This window comes from Lepisosteus platostomus, chromosome 21, assembly GCF_059453375.1.
Source record: "Lepisosteus platostomus isolate fLepPlt1 chromosome 21, fLepPlt1.hap1, whole genome shotgun sequence".
Classification (NCBI taxonomy): Eukaryota; Metazoa; Chordata; class Actinopteri; order Semionotiformes; family Lepisosteidae; genus Lepisosteus; species Lepisosteus platostomus.
The window spans coordinates 15423221-15446591 of NC_142631.1; the positions used below are offsets into that span (position 1 = coordinate 15423221).

At 40.4% G+C, this 23371-nt stretch overlaps 1 long non-coding RNA gene across 4 annotated transcripts in view; it reads left to right on the plus strand.

Moving 5' to 3' along the window:
• LOC148644086 (uncharacterized) overlaps nt 1-23371 on the plus strand; it is a 66221-nt gene that overhangs the window by 12044 nt on the left and 30806 nt on the right. The window contains exons 2-4 of one of the 4 annotated variants that reach the window (XR_015928823.1): nt 17054-17163; nt 18218-18359; nt 19559-20083. This is a non-coding gene — a long non-coding RNA (uncharacterized LOC148644086). Of the gene's footprint in view, nt 1-17053; nt 17164-18217; nt 19327-19558; nt 20084-23371 lie in introns of those variants that run through there. The other 3 variants (XR_015928821.1, XR_015928822.1, XR_015928824.1) reach the window with 3 other exon arrangements.

Consider the following 23371-nt stretch of genomic DNA (forward strand, 5'->3'; position numbering starts at 1 on the left):
CCCACGCTGCCTGTTTTGTCCTTTTTACCTGAGCCTCTTCATTCAGAAAAATCACGTGTCCCCATTGTACACACAAAGCCCATAATGATATTAAGCTCTCCGCTTTTTCCTAAATCCTCTGATTAAGTTGAATTTTATTTCATTTTTCATATAGGGATGAAGGCATTTTTTCCCCACAACAAAATCACGAAATCTCTCACTGATGTCATAGCAGTCTGTGATGAATTTATTTCTGCAGTAGTAGCACTATTGCTCAAACATTTAATATCTGACTTAGAGTGCATGCATATCATGTGGCTTTTTGGCATTCCTGAAACCCTGAATGAACCCTAGCTAAGAGCAATTAACTTTCTTAGTAAATTTAGGGCAGTGGGTTACTATGGCACACTGCCTAATGGGCATAACTATATGCTCTGTAAGATTCACAGAAATTTCACCTGTTCTTTTTGTAGGAATGGTACTGTATTGTTCCATCTCTAGTATACACCTTGACATTTTTTTCTTACCCAATAATACGAAGTTGAATGAAGCAGGCACAGCAGCAGAAACCATCTTCCTTGAGCTCCATTTTAAAACAAGGCCAGCGTATACCAACCAATTTAGAAACATGACCTGGCCAAGTCGATTTTCTTGAGCACCTGTGGGAAGAGCAAAAACTGGGGTGCATACTACCCACATTAAGGGAGAAAATATTATCTACAGCTTTGACCCCTGAAAAACCGAGGAGGAGGTCAGACACTTAGGCCTCAACAGCAAGAAACTACCACTGTAGCATTCTCTAAATGGAAAGAAACAGTGGGAAGATGAGTAGTTTGGCTGTAAAGGTCTCTGTTAATGTTCAGCATTCAATGTTCAGGTTAATGGGCATGTAGAATTACCAAGGACATCCATCTTCCTACATGATGAAGTCACCGCCCAGATGGTGCAGCGATGAGTGCTGATATTTCACAGCTCTTGGTTTTGGTTCCAGACTGGGGGGCCTGCTTTCTGGTTTCCAAGTTCTCCTGCGTTTGAACAGGATTTCTAGGGGTGCGTCGAACTCCTCCCACATGCTGGCTAGGTTAATTGGTGTCTTGTGTGTGTGTCCCCTGTGATGGACTAGGATGCAGTCCTTCAGTGTGCCGCATAGGTCTGGAATGGGCTCTATGCAGCTACAACCCCTACCAGGAATAAGTGGCTTTCTGATATTTTTGTGTGGTTATATAAAAAAAGGCAGAAGCATGCGCCAAATCCCTTTCTTAAACTTAAAAAAAAAGCGATTGCTTTTCCCATTGTGAACTGTCATGGAGTTGGCATATCTTCTTCGCTTTCTGGGGCTGGAAAACAGTCAAACGCTCGCTGATGTTGAATGGGATAGCTGGCCACAAACGGCCGTAGCCCTGAAGCCAGAGCGAGTGTCCCGTTTCTGGGAAACCCTGCTCTGAGTCAGCCATTCCGAAACGCTGAACTATAACAAACGGACCCCCCTCTATGCTACAGAGCGCATCTGATCCATCCTCATAGCAGCAGTGTTGCATTTTGGAGCGCTTCCCTAGGAAAAACTGGAGTGGAGTCCCTCATGGGAAGCAGAATATACTGGTCACAAATCAGGCATGTTGTACTACCCTGGAGCCTTGAACATATGAGGTAGGAGGCTTCAACAGGATTAGCTCATAAATAGTGTGGGGAGTTCTCGGTGATGCCGGAGGTGATACCGGTCTTGATCAGTGCAAATAGCAGTAAACTGGGAGTCATTTACACATCTTCCCAGACTTCAGGTACTGTGGTCTTGCTGGCACTCTGAGCTGTAAGCTTGAATGATTTGCTCAAGTCCCTCTTGTAGCGGGGGGGGCATGTTTTTGCTCTCTGTAGGAGAACGACGAGCTCGGGGCTTAGTATGTGCTGATCTCAATAACCTCGCCGCTCCTCTCAAGCTCAAAAACACGCTTTTCTTAAGCACTTCCATATGAGAGCCGCCACTGAGCTCTGTTTCCGTTACCAGGACCTTTTTTTGTTCTCCTTTATTAATCGTGCTCTTGATTTGATTTTGTCCTCATCGGCTTGAATGCGTTTGTTTTGGTACAGGGAGAGACTTTTATTGGCAATGTGTACTTGTGCAGTTCCTTTATCCCTGGGATGCAGTAAAAAAAAAAGGCTTTGGAAATAAACAGAAAACCTCAAGAACATGTAATAAATGCAGCACTTGAATAGAAAATTGTTTTGTGGCTTCTGAGGTACATAAAGTGCATACAAAGAACAGTACTCATCCAGATAGAGCTTTAGAGCATTATTTTATTTGTAGAGCTTTATAACAGTAACATCGGTTTTAGAAAAAAGGTGACTACTGAAGGTTGGCAAAAATGTCAATGTTTGGAATCACCTTTTTTTAAGTTGCGTATTATTTGGTGCCCCTGTCTTGTGCCCATTGCTTGCTGGGATAGGCTGCAGCTCCCCCACAACCCTGAATTGGATAAAGTGGTTAAAAATGGATGGACATTTATGCAGTTGAATGCTTGATGTAGCGGAACAGGCCAACTATAATTTTTGTTAACATGAATGTGGTGCCTGGTATTACATGGCACAGAAGAAATCAGATGTGTTTCTCAGTGCTTTACAACTCTTGGATATCTCTAAAACATTCACAGTGCCACACAATTTTTTTTATGTTTCCCACATTTCCTTTTTTTCCCAGAATGAATAGATCCAAACCACAGGGATGTACCTTCATCTGAAAGACATTTGTTTTATAGTGGGGTTTCTCAAAACCATTTCTGGCCAATTCCATTTGCTCTTACACAGGATTTGGTTCACGAGAGGCGGGATATTAAAGCCAGCCACAATCTTCAAAATAAAATCATCACATAGCTGGAAAATTATACCAGCATAAACAATCTTAACCATATGGAGGCATTATTACTTTTAAAGTAAGCATGCCATGAAGCAAAATGTAAATGTCTATTTCAGTATTTGCACACAGAAGCTGGCTTGTGTTTTGACAGACCGGAATGATTTAGACCATGATAAATGGACTGTTTAAAACTGAAAAACAGAAACAGTTTTGCAGAAACCTAAAAAGAAAATAACACTGTAATTCAAACTGCATGTTTGGTGAATTAGAGATTACACAGAATAAAACTAAATCAGATTATCCTTACGAAACAGTTGACCATTTCTGGCACAATGTAAACCCCACAAATAACATGTTTATAAAAACAATCATTCAGGTGGATGAGTTTCATTTTCTTACGTTGTATGAGTTTCATTTTACAGTTTTATATTGCATAAGCCAGTTTCTGTTTTCATATCAGTTTCAGCGGATCACAGTGCTGAAATGCTGGTAATAATAATATCCATATTTTGTTTTACCATACATTTTAGGAAAAACTGCAATTTGGGAGCCACCTATAAAAGAATGAATCCAGCATGCCCATGTCCTGAAATTTTTACATATAGTTAATGCGCAGTTACACTTTGCAGTTCATTGATATTCTTCAGGCCTCATAAAATATCATTATCCTGCACAAGGAAAGACTTTTCTGATGCCAGGACTTGCAAGAGAATGAACAAGTTTTTCTCAAACATCTTGGGAATCTACTCCCACAAGTGCAGAGGGGTTAATCAATTGTAGCTGCAATCAGGCGCCTTATATTTAACAAAGTATTCCTGTCTGGAGAAAAGAGTGATCAAATGGTCATCTAACGTGAAATAAAAATTTTCTGTGATGGTGGGATGGACAGACCTACTGCCTACTGGTGATCTCAAGTTCAGATGTATATAATCTCCAGTGCTTCTAGAATTTGGTGCAGTGAGGAGACCATGAATCCTTGATTTTGATTGAGTTTATAACAAAAGTTTGGGAGGGATGACAACAAGCCCATCTGTCAGTAATTTGCGATCAGTCCCGATGTCATTTCCTCACCTAAAACATTATAAAACTGTACATGATCTCCTTTTCTCCCTCGAATGTCTTTTTGCATCCCACCTCCACTGCAGCTGCCCCTTGGTCACTCCTTATGGTTCATTGAATGCATTTTCCCAAGCCTGGATTGTCTCCTGCCAGAGTGTCGCCTTTGTAAATATTTTATTGCGTCCAGAAGAAGAATTGCGCTCTGGAGGAAAAACAAAATGCACCCCATAACAGCCAACTCAAAATTAGTGTACTAAAAAGGGAGGAAATAATTGGAGAATATAAATATGGGAAAGATAAAGGAATCGGCAGAATTGCAGAGAATAGTATAAAGGGAAAAGTAATTGCCATTCATTAACAACCTAGTTTTAGACTTTATTGACTTCAAAACCAATTTGGTAAGAGCTGTCTCACTAATTTATGGACCTCAAGGGACTTTTTAATATAAAGGCTGCTGTAACCATATATCTTTATATTTTTGAAAAAGCTCCCTTGGGGGTTTCATAGCTATTAACTGATTACTCTCCAGTTACAGCACCTATGTTTCACCTACGATACACCAAGGTGAATCCAGGGAGGAGATCATTTAGCATGATTTGTTCCCAGATCCAGACAGCATAATTGGTCAATAAAACCACAATTCCTAGATTTCCCACAAATGCCTACATTAGCCAGTGTGTGAAGAGTATCAGGGGATGGATCAGAGTTAACAGAGCCAGCACAGGATACTGTTAAACAGCACAAAGGAGGTTTCATTTTCTTGATGTGACCTGCACTTTCTCTGAGGGATTTTTCTCTTATACAGTTAATGAAGAGCCATTTAGAGGCTGCTATTGGAGAACTGGGTCTCCAAAACACTGAAAATAAAGCGTTGGGTATCAAAAATCCAAGCCTTGATACATCAGGCAGGAATTGTTTGAACACAGCAGTATTTATCTACTCCAGATTTCTGTTTTAACCTAAGTTGTTCCTCAGGCCATGCAAGTTCAAATTTTTACTGGTAGAAGTTCCACCCTCAGAATCCTCAAAGTCTGCTTAACAAAATTAATTCTAATTTTTCCATCTCACTTGGTGTCACTAGCAACCTGTACCAGTCTTCCCTGCTTGTCATACTAAAGACCCACTCTGTGTCTCTTTCCCTTAAATATCTGAGTTTTTCCCAGGGTTGTCAGATTCCCTTGATTGCCTTCTCCAGAGCCCCAGGCATCCCTGGGAATTGTAGTTTTTCCATCTTCAAACTGGCTACAGATCCTTTTCCTTTAAGCTAGAGTTGAGAATGTTCCAGCAGTCTATTACAACGCCCCTTTGGGTATTACAGTGTATAAGGAATTATCGCTAAAACAAACACCACACTAATTGTGCTGCTTTTTGATTATGTATTTGGTTCTTCACTTAAGGAAAATAATAGCACCAGGAATGAGGAATCCAACAGGCCACTGAGGTACTAGTCTGTGTATCTGGTTGCATTATGGAAGCAGGTACTTGCAAAGTGATGTTCAGTAGTGGGTACTATCAAATAGTGCAGCTCTAGTGATCAAACATTTTATTTGCATACAAACCTTATCCTTCTTTGGCCATGTTCAAGTTGAGTTGGCCATGACCGACTTGGGGTCACAGATACTTTTCCAATGATGAACTACGATGGAGTCTTTATCTTCATACAAAGCTGTGTCAATAGAGGTTCACTGGCAGTCTGCAATTTTCAAAAAAGGCCAACAAATCTTTCAAGCACCTAATGGTAAAATCACAATATGGATCTTTTCTTTGCTCCTGCATTCCCCAGAGCTCTATGTAAATCCATTGCCATTTACAGCACATATATGCCGTCCATATGTAAAGAGAGGAATCAATGTGCTGTTTATTATAGCAAAGCAATGCTGTGTAGCTGTGAGGCTTTGATGAGTGTGCCAGATGTTTGTATAAATTTGTATCCACTGTCTTATAAGTGGTGCATTGCTTCCACTGAGTTTCCTTTTCATCCGTTTATCCAGTCAAGCACATCAAAGCTGAAGGAAATTTAATGATATTTAACCAGCTGACAAAGTAATGCCTTATGATGTCCAGCCATTGTCTCTTTACATCTTCTGCTTAAGTCTCAGAAAAGGATGATTATATTGATCCAATTAAATGAATAATCGGTTCAATTAGGTAACTAGGAGCAACCAGCATTCCCTGTGAACCTCAAGGACCAGAGTAGACCACCCCTGCAATGATAGAATAGTTTCATGGTTCATTCTAGGAATGCCTTGTCAACAGCCTCATGCTTTCACAGTTCCAAATGACATTTTATATATTAATCTGGCTAGTGTTTTGTTATATATATCAATGTGGAATCAGCTTATTATAGTCCTTGTACTATACAAAGAGAAAGAGGAGTTGTGTAAGCACACCTGCAACATGACCTATTTGGCAGTAGAGACATTAATTATTTTATACACTGAGGGCCCCGCAATATCTTCCAGGAGATTTAGTATCAGTAGAAGGAATGATATCCCTCTCCTCTGTGATGTCACTTCAAGCCTGCCTTCATGTCCCAGGAGTCACTGTTGCACAACAAGCTGAGGAGGTCTTAGCTGACTTGATGGATGCGCACAGGGCTGAGTGGATTCATCTGGCTGGTTGAGTGTTTCTACATGACACAACTCAGGCAGTGAGTGTCTGGGTATCCTACACTCCAGATCAATGCGTGCAGTGGTTGAGCCACATTTCTAGTCTGAAGATTGCAATGGCTTTGCAATGTGGTAAAGAGTCATTGGAAGCAACTTCACAAAATCAGTTACTTTACTCAGATTGGTCAGATTACCTGATTAAGCTTGCAAATGAGGAGTTTTTAAGACATACCTTCATTAGGACTACAGATAATCAAGCAGTGAAGCCAATTAGAGAAGCATGCAGCACCTGTGGTATATTTTAATTCTCTTTTTTCATGTACATTTCAGAATCTGTAATCTTAGATCTCCCACGTTTGCAGGGTGGGTCAACCGTTTCACGGTCTTGAAATATCAGCAAGTTCACTTAGCACTTTTTAGACACCTTCAGTACTATAACTTCACAAGTCAGTTGAGAGTTTTCTCATCGGCCACTAACTGCTTCCTCCTGTGACACAGTGAACCCACGCAGAAGTGGTGCCGAGACATGAATTCCTGCAGTTCTGAATTCAGTTCTAGTTTATTTACACCTGACCTCGCCGAAGACCTTCCCTGCAGGGAAACCACTGGAGTGAGATGCAGATTTGGTCTTTCCTGGGCCCCAGTCCAGCTGGTTTTATATGCCTTTTAAAACTATTACTCCCTGTAAACCTGGTAAAAGGGTTAAAGAGGCTCAGTTAAATGAATGCTTAGTTGAGTTAAGTAAATAAGAAGCACCTGTGGTCTCAGAAGGAACTGATTCGAAGTTCTGTGAAGCAGGGAATGAGCCCCCTTGTACGTCTCATACCCAGTGGACCCCCTGTGTTTGGTGATCACAGTTGTGTAGCAATATTTAGAAGGAGGCTCACTACAAAAGTCCTATTGAAAGATTTGTCTGTTGTTGCAGGATAGTAATGTTTTATTGACTTATTTATAATAATTTTCAAGCACATTGTATTCTTTTCTTTTGTAGAAGAAAAATATCAATTTTGCTTCTAAGAAGTGCTTTTGGAATTAAACCATATGGTTTGTGGTAATTTAACTGTATGGAATGCTGTCCAAACAAAATACTTCATTGTAAAAGGATATTGGAGGTGAGAAATGTGTACTAAAATTGTGCTACAAATTGAATGAAGCCACTTTTTGACTAGTATGTTTTGTCTATGTGATTAATAACATCACAATTGTATAAGGCTGTATGTTTTAAATCTTTTTAAAAATCACTGAATTTTTATTATACAGTAACGGCTTATATTTAAGCTGTTGTCTGACAATGAATTAACAATTTGTTTCCCAAATGTTTAATCTGTTTAGTGATATCTGTATTTTTAATACAACTGGCAATCATGGTCTTCCGAAGGCCTTATAAAACTTAGTTTTATATTAAGACTGAAAACACCACAGTAGAAGAGCATTCTTTCAGTAATGAAGCTGGCCAGGCCTGCTGGTTTAAAAGGAAAACAAACAACCAATGTTGCCACATTACTTTTAAAAAAAACAACTTTCTAAGATGTTAAAAATTAGGGTGTTAAATTTTGAATTTCTAAGGTGGAGTTGCATTCCATGTGTGTTAAACAACAATTTTGAAATACTTTGGTTTTTCTTATGGCTTCATGTATTTATAAATGCTGAAGTTATGGTTTAACTCTTACTGGAGCTGCGCTGAGACACTTTATATGTACCCGGGGCTGTATGAAGTCACCATGAGCTCTGATTATTTCGTGCAGCAGCTTAGCATGAAGTCTACATAGCAATGCGCAGTCTACCACAGTATTTTAACCCATTCAGCTGTTTATTTGTCGTTGTGCAGAGGCAATGATGGTCCTGAGACGATCAGTTTCAGTGCTTAGGAGCAGAGTTGCAATAATACCTGCATTGACAGCCATCCCGATCTTAGTCAAGTTATTACAATCTTTGCTATCTCTGTGTGTTGGTATGTTTGAAATTTAATACCTTGAAGGTTTTAATAGTTAAAATAACAGTGTCTCATCACAACATCAACTTATTACCAGAAAGAGCATCATTTGCTTATCAAACAAGGTGGATTGCTGACTCCATGTGGTAAAGCATAAAGCCCTCCCTCCATGTGCAAACCGGTTCAGTGTTGTGGAGCAGCAGGAGCCTGGGTCACAAGGCGGGGTACACTCTGGACAGGACACCAAAACATTGCAGGGCAAACGGATACAAACAGGCACGCACTCAGCCAGCAGGCCCAATTGAACCAGAAGCCAATTATCCTACCAGTATGTCTTTGGACTGTGGGAGGAAACGGGAGCACCTGGAGGAAACCCACACAAACATGGGGAGAGCATACAAGCTCTACGCAGTTAGAACCACAGGGCGGTATTGAACCCAGGGTCCGCGGCAGCGATGATAACTACTGCACCACTGTGCGACCCATCGTGCCCATCAAGTGAAATATGCTGTCATTAATATTACATTTTAGTGCATTAGACTTGATATACATTAACTGAGAAGTGTAATCTCTAAGCAAATTTTTACTATTGTCATAGAACTCACAATTTGTCATTTTACCGGTGATTCAAAGGCTTTTGCAAACTACTTGACATCGTGGACATTATGAAGGAGCATGGCAAATCTCAATGCATTGTTGCGGCACAAGCCATGAGGGTTGTAATATTTGACTGGCTTTTAAAAAAACCCATTTGTTAAATAGATTATACTGTAGTTACACGGCCCCCTGTTGCACTTCCATGTCAAGTAGTTCTTTGGTAAGTGTGATCCCTCAAGAAAAGTCAAATTACAGCTGCCTTTCAGTGAAGAATCAGTTGGCTCAAGAGTCATAGTTCATTGCCTCAGGACGTTCAATACTATGAAAGGTGTTATATCAGTGTAATTTTTGTAATTTGAATGCGCTTGAACTCAACAGAACAAATAAACTTTGATCATAAACTCAACATGCAGTTCAAACATCTAATCTGGAGAACCGGTAGAATTTGTGCTGCCTGCATGAAATGGTTAATTCTTGGCTGCAGAGATTCCTTTGGGGATACCAACTAAGTCTTTTGTCTGTTCATTAAACTAAGTTTGCATTGCCTTCTGTAATCAATAGTGTTAAACAGGATATACTGTAAGTGAGTGAAAGCCCTTCATGTTTCCCCCCCATTAAAGTAATTTAATTTAATAAAAAGTAATTTAATAAGCATTTCTGTGGCAAAACTGAATTGTGGTGGTCTGCCTTGTACAGATCTTTTTGAGCCTGTGATCTTCAGCAAGCACCATTGTATGTTTACAGATTGGCCATTGAGTGTGCTAAACCAATGTGGGTTGAATGCAATTAAGTTATGGGGATTGGGATTGGGATCTGCTCTCTCCCAGAGGTTACTGAGATCATTGGCAAGATCCCAAGGCTCCTAATTGGAGACACTCTTGTTTTCAAAGATGCATTTTTGAGTAATGTGTGCACAGCTTTGTGGGGGTATGGAATTAATGTTTGTCTGGGGCGACACATAAGCTATTAAATGCTTTTGCCACGTCACAGAGTCAATCTGTTTGGCAGCCTTTCCTTTGATCTTGGTGAAAACTGAGTGCTGTTTTGTCTGTTATGTAATATGGGCTAATACTGAGACTAGGTTTCATTCATGTATGATGTTACCATGAAGAAAATGAGCTGTCCTCGTTGAAAAGCAAAGTGAAATGCAGTGCAATTAAAATCCACGTGGTTGCTAACATTGATAGATTCTTGGTTTGAATCTTGTCTGGTTTGAAGAATTACCCTGTGTGCCAAGATCTGAACGTCACCTGACTTATTGAAGAATATTTTGTTCTGCAGTCTAAAACAAATTGAAAATCCCCGAGTTCAACAGACCATTCAGTCCATGAAGATAGCACAGAGGCTTTATCCTGTCTCTTGTAAAGGAACATCTGCCTTAAATGGCACAGCCGGGTATACATCATGGACTGGAGGTGGGGAGGTCCTTACTCTTGGGTTTCTAAATGATGTATATGTGTTACAGAATAATCTACTGTTAAGAGTCCACTAGCTATAGAAAAGCATTAATCTGTTCTAGATAATATGGCTAGAGAGTGGTCTCTGGACAGAATGTCCCTATGAATTTCAGAGTATTTGTGTCAGCTAATATTCATCCATTAACCAATCAACATCCTGAAATGAGTGAGCTGTGATTTATTTAGTGCCACACATCATGGACATTGTCAAAGTACTCTTATGGGTCAATTGCTTCCATGAAGCTAAATGACTTGCATCCTTCAGAGTGGCAATGATACATTAGTCAACAGGGTGGACTGACAGGGTGTGTAAGCTTGCACTCTGAATGAACTGTTGTCAGAAGTCCCCAGGAATGGGGCAATGTTGACTGTTGCTACTCCACAGCTAATCAGTAGATCAAACATGTCACAAAAGTGCTACTCTAATTAGGCCCTAACCGATTCAGCAGTAAACCGACAAAAACCAACCGGAAGAGTCACAGACAGAGTGAAAACCTCAGGCCTTCCAATTCAAGAATCATTTTTCAGAATTTACGGAGGCATTGGAGAGGTGCAGTGATGTCTCATTGGCTAATCATACCAGGACAGTTTGAAGAACCACATTTTTGAACATGGGTTTTGCACCACAGTTAATGAGGTGGTTAATTCTATACAATATCTAAAATAACTAAGGTTTCCAGGGTATTACCTTCAAGAAGTTAGTTTGGAAAAAGACATGTTTAAGATGTTTTTTGCCATACTTTGAGCATTCTCTCAAAAATACCTAACAGGTGCATAACCATAACATTCCTTTATTTAATTAGATTTCTTAGCCACTATGTCTGTATTGTAACGTCAGCAGGAAAGTACAACAGTATATGTTTGGAAAAAGAAACGAAAGAATGAAAAAATGGCACACTACACCAAGGACATTAACACATAAACATGATAAAGGATTTGAGTGGTCTCTGATTACATAAAGATATTAAAAGAATCCTGCATTGTGGCGATGTTTTTTAACCAGTGAAGAAAACATTCCATAAAACATGGATCCATTTTACCTGGTGAGATACATGTTTGTTCATATTTCATATTCACTTCATATTTATAGGATCTTCATCCCCAGTCATATTAATTAAATCTGAAAGAATCTTTGGGACTTATTTTCTTCTTGCGGACAGATTTAAAAAAATCACAAGATATGTTAGTTTTCTGAGTCAATGACTCCATTGCTATCTTGTATCCAGATCATGATCTCTTGCTCCCTTAATTCCAGTCCAATCTGATTGCTACTGTAGCTCTCATCCTGAATCTGGAATATTTCAAGCCAATGCAGTTACCCTATCTGTGGATGGTCCTGTTCTTGAGCTTGAGTCTAAACTGAAGAACCTGCGGGTGATATTTGATCCAGGCTTGATGTTTGACCCACATGTGAAACATGAAAAGCTGGGTCAGCACATTTTGTCTTCTCCTGAATTGACTACTGTAGGGTTCTACTTGCTCGGGTTTTTAAATCCACACTGAACAAACTCCATTATGTCCAATGTTCAGCTGCCAGAATCCTGACCAGCCCTTGTGCAAGCCTGGAGTCCTCGCCCTGGCTTCCTATCAGGTTTTGTCGACTTTATAATACTCATGCTCACCTATAAGACCCTGTATGGGTCAGCACTTCAGTACCTGTCTGAGATTCCTGGTTCTGTGTCCCTTTGCTCCTGCTATATTCTGTACTCCCTTCTATCTCCCCTTATTTGTATATTCATTGCATATTTCATGTACTTTTGTTTCAAGTGCTTCGAGAGGCTATAAAAATACATTTGGATTATGTATTATCCATTTACTGTTTTAAATGTGAACATTATAGTAATAACTTAAAATAAAAAATGTATTCTGGTTGACAGCCACGAACGTTGTTTTGAACCAGTTTTATCCAGTTCACCAACTGTCAGGATTAATTACTTGTTATATATAACGGAGAGGAAAAGGATCTCAAACCTGCAGGCCCAACGGAGGGGCCAGCGGATACCGGTATGAGAGGGGTGTGGTACCAGTCTTCCTCTGGGGGAAGGCGTGTTAGGAAAGAGCCTGGATTATGTGGGAAGCCTGGGCTTGGCTAGGCCCACTGAGAGACAACAGATCTCCTCCCGGGCTTCGGCGGCGGCAGTCTGGAAGAGATGGAAACAGGGTTGCCAAATATCTAATAATGTGCTGGAAAGAAATTAGAAGTGAGTTAAAAATAATGAGTTGGCGTTTTGTAATGGTGAAATCCGTCTATGTACAATAACATCCTGGGACTCATCTACATTACTGTCAGTTAATTATGTTTGTGTTATTGGTTATTGGTGTTCTAGCAGTCGAGGGGTCTATCGGTATTAAATTTAGGGTAACAGAGCTGAAGAACAAAGCTCATCACAACTGTTTTGCTGAGAATGATGTGACAATGTTATCATACCATGGAAACTCCAGAAATGGAGTCTGACAATGATGTATATGTTCGTTGAACGCAATGGAAGTGAAGTTACAGTATGTACCGATTTGTGTTTCATGTGTTGGGGCTTGCCCGTGCCGGTGAAATGGGTTGGGTTGTGAATGTGTGAATGGGGCAGTGAAGGGGTGGCAAAATTAATGTGGTTTTGCGAGTAGAGAACTGAATGACGGAAAGTTGCTGGGTGTTCTTTGATTGACACTGCTACCTGTGTGATCATAGCCACCACAAGGATAAACAAACTGATACTATAGAAATAACTTAACACTGAAAGGCCTGCGCCCTGGCAACTCTGTTTAGCAGTTAGGCTTTCTTTTGAACAGAAGTGCCAATTCTTTGATGCTTTATAGAGGACATGGGGGAATTTTTCCATGTTGTCTGTTGCTTAAAAATGTAAAAGTACAATTTACTTTTCTGTTGGGTGTAATAAATCTTAAAATCATCAGATTAATATGATGATGTCCACATGTAACTGACCACTACAATATCTTTCTTGTGAAATTTAACAGCGATCATGGAATGTACTATGTAGATAATTATTGTAAGAATTCCAGAGCACAGAATTGAATATGTGATCCAACGCAATCTGTGCCAGATTTAGAGATGTAAAGTAATCCGTGCCATAGGCTCTAAGCCTCCAACATCAAGACCTTTCAGCACCACTATAAAGATAGGCTATAACAGCTGGTTTCCACCCAAGACTGTTCACAGTGAAGATTCCAGCAACATTTGTATTGGATAGTGAAGGCTGTTTTGCTAAATCCCAGAAGATCTGTGTAAAAATATTTGCACATGAATGCCATGGGATTCAGTAACAAATGATCCTTCTCTGAAAAAACGTGTAAAGGTTTGGTTAGGCTGTTTGCTCCAGGAATAATTCTAAAGTTTCATTTTCAGTAGAGCTTGACAGTGAGTGGCACACAGCATAGTACTCCGTGTTAGATTACAAGAAGACTTGACTAGGAAAGGAGGCTAGTGGTGCTGTGACAGTCGCGGTTCCGCGTGGGCTCGTGCCCTCTGTCACCCCCATTCCCTCCCGCAGCACCTGGAGCGCGAACCCGGGTCTCTGGCGTAAAGCAACAGGGAACCAGCTGCATGAGCTTAAGGAGATCTCCCCCAGCCCAGGCAGCTGAGGTCCCTGCTACGCGCAGCGAGGGCGATGACGTCACCGTATCCGAACTAGCTCCGCTACAGTGCCATCCCCCTAGTATGGTTGCCGTTATTTAAATTTCCCGTGATCTTATCCCACGATTCCATGAAGAATCCTGGATTCTTGGCTTCAGGTGTGAATGCCTGGGTTGGTGGCAGCTCACGGTACAAGGCTGGCCGTGACTGTGACGTTTCCACGAATGAGTGCCGCTCCTCCTACCACTACCGAGTAGTACTTTTCAAAGTACTGTAAAGACTTGACCTTATGCATCAACGAGGTTTCAAAAGAACTCCGGGTCGAAGTAGTGGAAGTTGTGGAAAGGCACAGACCAGGGGATAGGTATAGTGTATACAAAATCTACGCAGGCTCTGAATATCCCTTGGAGCACAGTCAACGCAATGAGTCATTGGGAGGTCTATAGAATCGCCAAGACCCTGTCTAGATCAGCCCCTCTTCCAAGACGCCAAGGTGAAGTACCAGGAGTGTAGCAAGATCGTGAAGGAGAAGGCCTTCGAGAGGCAAATGGGATGACCAAACTGATCAGAGAGGCTGTGAAGAGGCCAACAACAACGTTGAAAGAGCCACATACAGGCTTTTATGGCCAAGACTGGTCAAAGTGTGCGGGTGTGGACAATATCCCGAGCACCCCACAGACCCGGCCAATATGTCAGGACGGCAAAAAGGAAGGCATTACTGGGGAAAAAAACAAACAGCTTTTATAAGTGATACTGAAAACCATGTGGTAAACGTTTTGTGGTTTGACGAAACTAAAATGGAACTCTTTGACCTAAAAGCAAAGCGTTATGTTGGGTGCAAACCCAAAACAGCACATCGGAACACCAGCCCTGCTGTGAGACATGGTGGTGACAGCATATAATAATGGGGATGTTTAATTAAAATCTGTGCCACTGATATATCCAAATATGAAAAATGTTCAAGGGGGTATAGTAACTTTCTATAGGCACTATAGGTTAACCAGACGCCAGTCATTTGTAATGTCGGCCAGCCTCAAATCATGCCTAACCATGGCAAAGACAAAACCAGAAAAACCAGTCAGTTTGCTTACGAATCCTTTTAAATACTGTTCCTACAGATGTCTGTTTCCTATTTTGAAGGAAGAAGGATTAAGGCAGCCTCAGCCCATCTGTTAACATGTTAATCTATACATTTCATTTAATAATTTGCTTTCCACAGTATTTACAGTACGTTACATAAAGTTAAAAACTATCAAATGTTCCAGAAAAATAAATGTTCCTCTAGGCTTTTTCTAATTCCTTTATTAAATAGTGTTCTGTGTAACTAAGCAATTTATTTCATGTTTAGCCTGGCAGCTTTTCCAGATTTAGCCACCCAGCTGTTCCCATATTGTTTTTGGATGTTTTTCAAAGTTCCCTTCAATTCCAGAAAATGTCAGGAGGTGCAGCTTCTTCTGCTCTCCCCTTGCTCTTCAGTGTGAAGTGTGTCCTTGCACACCATTATTCAAAGTCAGAACTAGCCAGATATTCACTGCCTGATCATCTTAGACCGGAATCTCTCTCTGCATAGCTGGTTTTCTAAGTACTGAGCAAAAGATGGCAGTCTCCCTTCCAGTGAGGTGGTTTCAAGCTGGAATTTCACGTTTGGCGAAGGGAAATAAACGGAAATGAAAAGTCAACAACACATAAGAGTGCTTCTGAAACATGACATGCCAGTATATCATGTGACACGGAACCCCAAATGGCGTGGTGATTTCATGCTAATTTCAAGTTACCCCCATCTTTTTCACATGAAGGATTAAGGCGGATGATGTGCTGTGTGTACAGTTACCTTCAGATGTGGAAATTTTGCTCTTTCTTATTTACAACGCAGGCATCTCAGACACATCCTTTTGTCACATCTAGTCTGGGGGGTCATTTTATGCCTTAAAAAGAGTGGGCCACCACACATTTCTCACAGGTGTACATCCACACCACAGTGAGAAGAGCCCCCTATGAATACACTGAACCTGGCTGCTGTTTGACCATGAACAGCCGTGTTCCACTGGAGAAGATTGTGTGCCACTCTGACTAGAGAACACCATATTCATGTACCTTAGTTCACTGTTTGCTGTTCCACACTTAAAGCAGTGTGGAAACTCACTATGGATGCATTAGATGTTGAATGTGTAACATTGATCTTTTACTTTCAAAGATAAATGCAATAACTTTAACATTATGAATCTTTCCATATTTTGTGTGATCAATTAAAAATCTGGCTGAAGGACTTGTCAGGTGGGACTTTGTTGATAGCAGATGTAAAGCAACTTTTTATCTTGGTGTTGCATGTGAATCAGAACATTATAGAACCTGTAACAGTTCATTAAGTGTTACAGAATATCTGTTGCATGTCAGAATATAACAATTTGTGCTTTTCATAATCTCCATTTACATGAATTGAGATTTTACTTTAAAAAATATCTATACCTTTCCACTTTTAGGCCACAATAAAATTTAAAGCTAATTCAATTCAAGCTAATTGTTTAGATGTCTTTATTCTTATCTAATTCTAAAACCTAAAATTTTCCTCATGTATTTTATAGCTCATGGAATGTAAAGATTGAAAATGAAAAAGTCCTGTAGTATATGGCTTGTTTAATATAAGTTGTCAAGTAGCTGTATATAAATAGTTGGATTAAAATGTCAATGATATGAAGAGGCCACTATGTGAGACTAAAGGCTCATCAAGGTCTGTAAATGGAGTGAAAGGTTTATTAGATCATGAAAGTATTATGTGCTATGCAAAATCTCTTCAGGGTGTATCGATTCGTGGTGGGGTTTCTGGTTAAGACAGGATGCTCATGCGGTGTGCTCATAGGATGTTTGTCTTTTTCTAACAGCATGTTTCGGAGATAATTACCAGGGAAAAGAGGTAATCTAGCAAATGCCCAATTGTGAACTCTCCTCTGGCTATTAATCTGATTTCCCTGTATTGTCTATCATTAGGTCAAGAGAACCATTAAAGACATCAGCCACAGAGAATAAGCGCATTTCATCAACAGGGGTCTGACTGTGAGATCGTTCACTGGAACAAAGACACTGAATCATCTCAGCTGGTAAGTCTGGGCCTGCAGAGGTCTTGAGATCATCAGCAGGTCTGGTACCACCTTTTCTGAGTTAAGATTGATCAAAAGGAGGCTTCAAATTCCTAGGAGGTATAAAAGAGAACCAAAACATTTAGAAAACTGAAATAGTTTTTAAAAAATATAGCAACGACTTAGGCAGGGAGGTAGGAAGAAGGATTGACTTGCACGGATGAACGCTTCCTAAAATGAAAGACTGTGGGCTGATTTTAAAAGCCTGCAACACTTCTAGAGCTTGCTCTTTCTCAAAGTTTTAACTGCTTGATTAACTTAACCATGTTTCCAAGGGATTATTGAAGGAAAATCACAGTAATGGGACATGATTGTATCAAGTTCTAGTTTGTCAGTCCAGTCATATACAAATATATAGAGGAGCGAGATCTCGTTCTCCAGGTCTATGGTGCGAATACAGACGGACACTGACAAGACAATGTCATAGACATTTCTGACAGGGTACAGAGTACATAAAGTGCAATGTGCTAGTGCAATTTACTTTACGGATTGTGCAAAGAATACATCAGACAGTATGCCTGACATTAGGCAAAAAAGAAGTAGGTTTCCAGATTTGGAGTAGGTGCAGTAGGTACCTGGGTGTTGAGGAGCCTGACAACCTGTGGGGAAAAAAAGCTGTCTGGTGGAGCCCGTATACAACATCTATAATGTTCAAAAGAGGAAGTTGTATTACACAATATTTTATGCCACATAATTATAGCTCCTAGTTTAAATCTGCTTTAATTATTCCGTCTGCACTGTTTGCTTTATCCCTCTGTTTACATTTTCACTTCAGTATGGTCCCTTTCCTGAGACATGAATCTCACCCTCCAGTTTGCTATGGTAACCCATGTAAAGTGTTTCACTGCCTGGCGTGCGGTAATGTGTTCCTCCAGCCTTTTCCTTTCTCAATATTCCCACACTTGTTTAAAGGTAAAACCTACTTTTGGACACTCCAAACCTCTGGGACTTTACAAAGGCCTTTTTTTTTCCTTCTGTCAGTCATCAGCCACTGTGGTGTTTTCTCCATTTGCAGAATCAAAGGGGCCTTCTAAGAGATGGGCAAATCCAACTGAAGAGGACAAAGATTTGAATTATAAGGAGTCCACTTGGCCCTTTAAGTAATTACTGCAGAGTCCACCACCTGTGAGGATTGTAACATGACTGCAGTAATTAATGTAATTAGCTGTGTAATTATTTCCAGACACTAAACTCGCCACCTTTCCCTGCCAAGAAGAGGTGAATCTGTTAAATTTCAGGGGTGCTCTTGAGTGCGCAGGTTAAAAGTCATATCTCCAGTTTTACTGTAAGTGTACTAGACCATGCAAATCCAGCGGCTTCTTACATTTTGTAGCAGCATGTTTTCTCATTCAGTGGAGGCCAGGTGTTTGCTCTCTAGTATAACTGATGACAAGACAGATTCACATTTGTTCCTTGGGTGGTGAGCTTTCACCGCTAAAATGGTGCATACGTCTTGTATCACAAATTTAAAGTACATCACTTAAAACATGCCTCAGAATGATTTATTGATGATCAAGAAATAGAGACTACACATACAGTATATAAACCTTTGATGGATTTTACATGTTAATTTATGTTTCACTTGTGAGTTCGGGCAGTTTGTGTATTAAAGAACAGGTTTCATGTGCCTTAAAGTGCAGGAAGTGCTTAGAGATTTAAATTCACCTGTCTTTTCAATTTGACTTTCTCTAAAATGCTTTTTTAGTAGTTATCTGGAGAACGTCTTGTAATCCTCAAGTGATACAGACCAGAGGAAACCTGTTTTTTTCAGTTTCTTACACAATTTTGCTCAGTTATGCAACCCAATAATCTCCTGATGTCATGAAGCTATTTTGAAAAATTGTTATACAAATGAAGCTGCATATATCTGATGTACAGTATATATCGTATTTTGTGGACTTGCTGCCCATTTTACATACTAAGTTTTGTGAAAACGGATAGATGACTCACAAAACCATAGAGATGAAATAAGCTTTTATAAAATACCAAACCCTTAAGACTTAAGTCAAATTGAGCAATGTTGCGTCATACTCTGGAAATGGAAATCCCATTTAAAATTTTGTGCTTAGTTGACTTCACATGAAACTCTCGCAATTTAATAAAGATATGCTCTAGTTCCTCAGACGTGCTCTCCAATGGCATCTGGAGTGAATCATACAGTATTTCTCTTAAACTATAAAATTATTCACATCACAGATAATTAGAACAACTGTGGGAATGAAACTTGAGTATTTTCTCGTTTATTTTTGTAAGCCATGTCACTTGACTTTTAATAGATGCCAGACATCAAGATGAGTGTTAATTCCTTGAAAAGGGCCACAGTGGTGTTGAATTTTTTTTCTGTTACATTACACAGAGGTACCCAGACTCTTCTTTGGAAAGAAGCCACTTGTAACTCTCAGGGGCCACAGAGGGTGGTCCGGCATTCCCTTTTGCCTCTGGACATCAAAGTGCAAACCCCCTGTAGCTAAACAGCCAAGCCACTTGAGTTGAAGCGATACCCAATGGAGCTAGCCAAGCTGAATTTCTGCAGGCTGCACCTGTGCAGACAATGAAGGGAGGCGCAGTTACAGGCAGTGTCCTTTCTGAGAGCTTGACTTTACAAGCCCTGGTGGAATCTGCACAGCTGGAATTTGCTATCCTGGTCCTGGTGTGCTACTCTGAAGGGCCCCCTGAGAAGAAAATGCATACCAACAAATGTAGACCATTTTTAACAGTCGCCATGCTCTTCATGAGACACTTGCAGTTTCCATGTGTCAAATGTATTAAAAATGCCTTCCTCTAACCTTATGTGCTTGGAATACCTGCTTGTGGCACAAACCCAAGCTAGGTAGGGTTGCAAAGTTCAATTTAGACACAAATTGCATTTGATTTGCAGTGAAATGTTAATAATAATAATTAATAATTGCTTACACTTATATAGCGCTTTTCTGGACACTCCACTCAAAGCGCTTTACAGGTAATGGGGACTCCCCTCCACCACCACCAATGTGCAGCATCCACCTGGATGATGCGACGGCAGCCATAGTGCGCCAGAACGCCATCACACATCAGCTATCAGTGGGGAGGAGAGCAGAGTAATGTAGCCAATTCATAGAGGGGGATTATTAGAAGGCCATGATCAGTAAGGGCCAATTGGAAATTTGGCCAGGACACCGGGGTTACACCCCTACTCTTTTCGAGAAGCACCCTGGGGTTTTTAATGACCACAGAGAGTCAGGACCTCGGTTTTACGTCTCATCCGAAGGACGGCGCCTGTTTTACAGTATAGTGTCCCCGTCACTATACTGGGGCATTAGGACCCACATGGACCGCAGGGTGAGCGCCCCCCGCTGGCCCCACTAACACCTCTTCCAGCAGCAACCTTAGTTTTTCCCAGGAGGTCTCCCATCCAGGTACTGACCAGGCTCACACCTGCTGAGCTTCAGTGGGTTGCCAGTTGTGAGTTGCAGGGTGATATGACTGCTGGCTATGTTCTGTTGTGGATCCTCACTGAATCCTACAGAGCAGCTCCACCATAATGACGGAACTGATAAGGATGTACTTCTGCATTATTGAAAGAGACATCTTGAAAAGGCCATGTAGAAATATGCTACATCGATGGAACAGACTGTCTGATAGGAATTGCATGAATATACTGGGTACAATTCTCAATCCTGTGATTTTAATTGGTTTGTAGGATGCGGTCAACACTTTTTTTTTTCCCCAAGATCTTTTTGGAAAATGGTGTGCTTGGTCCTCATTAAGATCTCCTATTAGGAGTCTATGAAGCCTGAATAGAAGCGTTACCTTCCCAGGTAAACGATTTGACCTGTTCTGCAACCGTGACACTGGATGTAACAAAAACGAGCAAACACCATGGTTCAGAATCCATACACACTCTGAATTTTGCTCAGCCACCTCATGCAAATTCACAAGCCAGTGTTAGAGGGTCTCGCCATTGGGTTACAAAAGTGAAGTTCAAGTGAGTGGACAGCTGAAAGTAATGCACTTGAACTTAATTCTGTTGATTGTGTCGGGCTGGAGTTTACCTCAGTTGACAATTACTTTGTCTTCCTGAAACCTCGGTACTGTGCAGTGGCTTTGTCATTTCGAGTTGTGAACCACAGGCATCACTCTGGAGCCACTTCTAAATTTTTTTAGAACCGTGCTGGGTTTTTTTTGAAGAAATTATGGGGGCTTAACAGCTTCATACTTTATATTCATCAGCTGAATATGAATTATGTTGTGAAAATTTGTTAGGCCAAAAGCAGAAGGCATGTTTTTCCAATTTACTGGTTTTGTGTTAAAGGCCCATTACTGGCTCCGAATGAAATGTTCACATTCAATGACTTTAGTTGGATATATGAGTAATTATTCCATTAAATAAAATGTATAACCCCGTGCAGCTAATGCACTTAATGTTTGTTACACATCTCAGCCAATATTTTAGGTTGCAATTAAAATGGTCATACCATATTGTAGACTCTGGCGCCAAGAAACCAGTTATGGGTTTAGAGGCCTTTAAAAAAACAATATATCACTTTTGTTTGTTCATATCAAATGTGATTTTGTACATTCATATTTTTTTACAAATTAAGAGACTCAAGTTTCTTTGTAGCTCACATAGTGAGACAGCCATCCTGTCTAACCGTATAAATGAAATGAAATATTAAGCGATATTACAATAACAAATGCAGTGTTTCTTTCAATAAACAGATGTTTGCCAGTGATGTGCATAAATACAATTTCAAATACATACACAAATTACAATTGTGAGGAATAAAACAGCACATTTCTTAGTAATGCTAAAAATCCTCACCGCTACCACACATGAAGATGGAGTTCTATGCTGTAGTGCTTAATGTTTTCATTTGAACTTTAATTTTAATTCTGGTAAATGATGAAGCACATCAAAGGTTCATATACTGTACAAACAAGCTCTTCCAGTGGGTGAACTTGTAAGATTATCCTCTGTTGCTAATGTAGTGGTTTTTCTTAAGAAAACATTTTTTTTGTGCTTGCTAAACAAACTTTCAGGTATATGTGGAAGTGCGGCCTGCTGTGGAAAAACATACCAGCTTCTGCTAATACAAACAGCCTGTGGCTGGTGTCTGATATGATTGGAAGAACAGTCTCTTTCAACTTCACTTGCATTTCTGACCATGTTTTTCAATGGGTTTTGAATCAAAAACGACAAACGTGTTATTTATATGACGGGTCAGTATTAAAGAGTACTTGGTGCCTGTGTTGTTCAGATTAGTTATGTTCACGATAAGAACATAAAGGCAACTGACAAGTGATGATCAGATTTCCCTTCCTGCTCATCCAGGCGTATACTGTATAAACCTTTTCAGGATGAGAGGGGAGTTTTCAGGATTGTGGATGAAATGGAGTTCATAACATTGTTTCTAGCATTATTCAGGACCTTGGCTACCGATACCCACTGTAAAGAATTAAGATAAGATCACTTTATTAGCTAGATACAATTTTTTGCATTAGGAATTGGCAACCCCAGCTTGCTCTCCATGAGACACACAGGGAGAGAAGTTTGGGGTCAGAGTGCAGGGTCAGCCATTGATACAGCACCCCTGGAGCAGCTGGGGTTGAGGGCCTTGTTCAGGGGCCCAACAAAGTAGGATTCCTCTGCCAGCCCCGGGATATGAACTGGCAATCTTCCAGCCACAGGTGTGGCTCTTTAGCCACAGTGCCTCTGCTCCGCCTACAATGTGTACATATGTGTACATGCAGCATACCTACAGTATGCATTTCTCAAATTCTTCTAAGCCTGTGTTTCCAGGACTGCCCAAAGTTAAACCAAATTCCATTCTCAATGGAAGACCTTTGGTTTACCAACCTAGGGTTCCCTTATAATCAACAGAGCAACTGACTAGAACCCAACATTGACCAAAGACGTGTTGGCTTTTTGGAACACGGAGAGCAAAAGCTTATCAGAGCAGAACATCAGACAGATCCCTCTGTTGATTCTGGGGCTGAATTTATCTGGAAACTAAATGTGCTAGTTTAGGTAAAACTGCACAGTGAAAGTATTGTGTGAAATGGGCTGCTATTACAAGATAGTTTAATCCCTTTTTCCATTTAAAATGAGTCACTCTATGACTAGTTCATCTTATTGATGCTACCCTCTGTGAATCGGACATACACTGTTTGGAAAATTACAGTAATATTC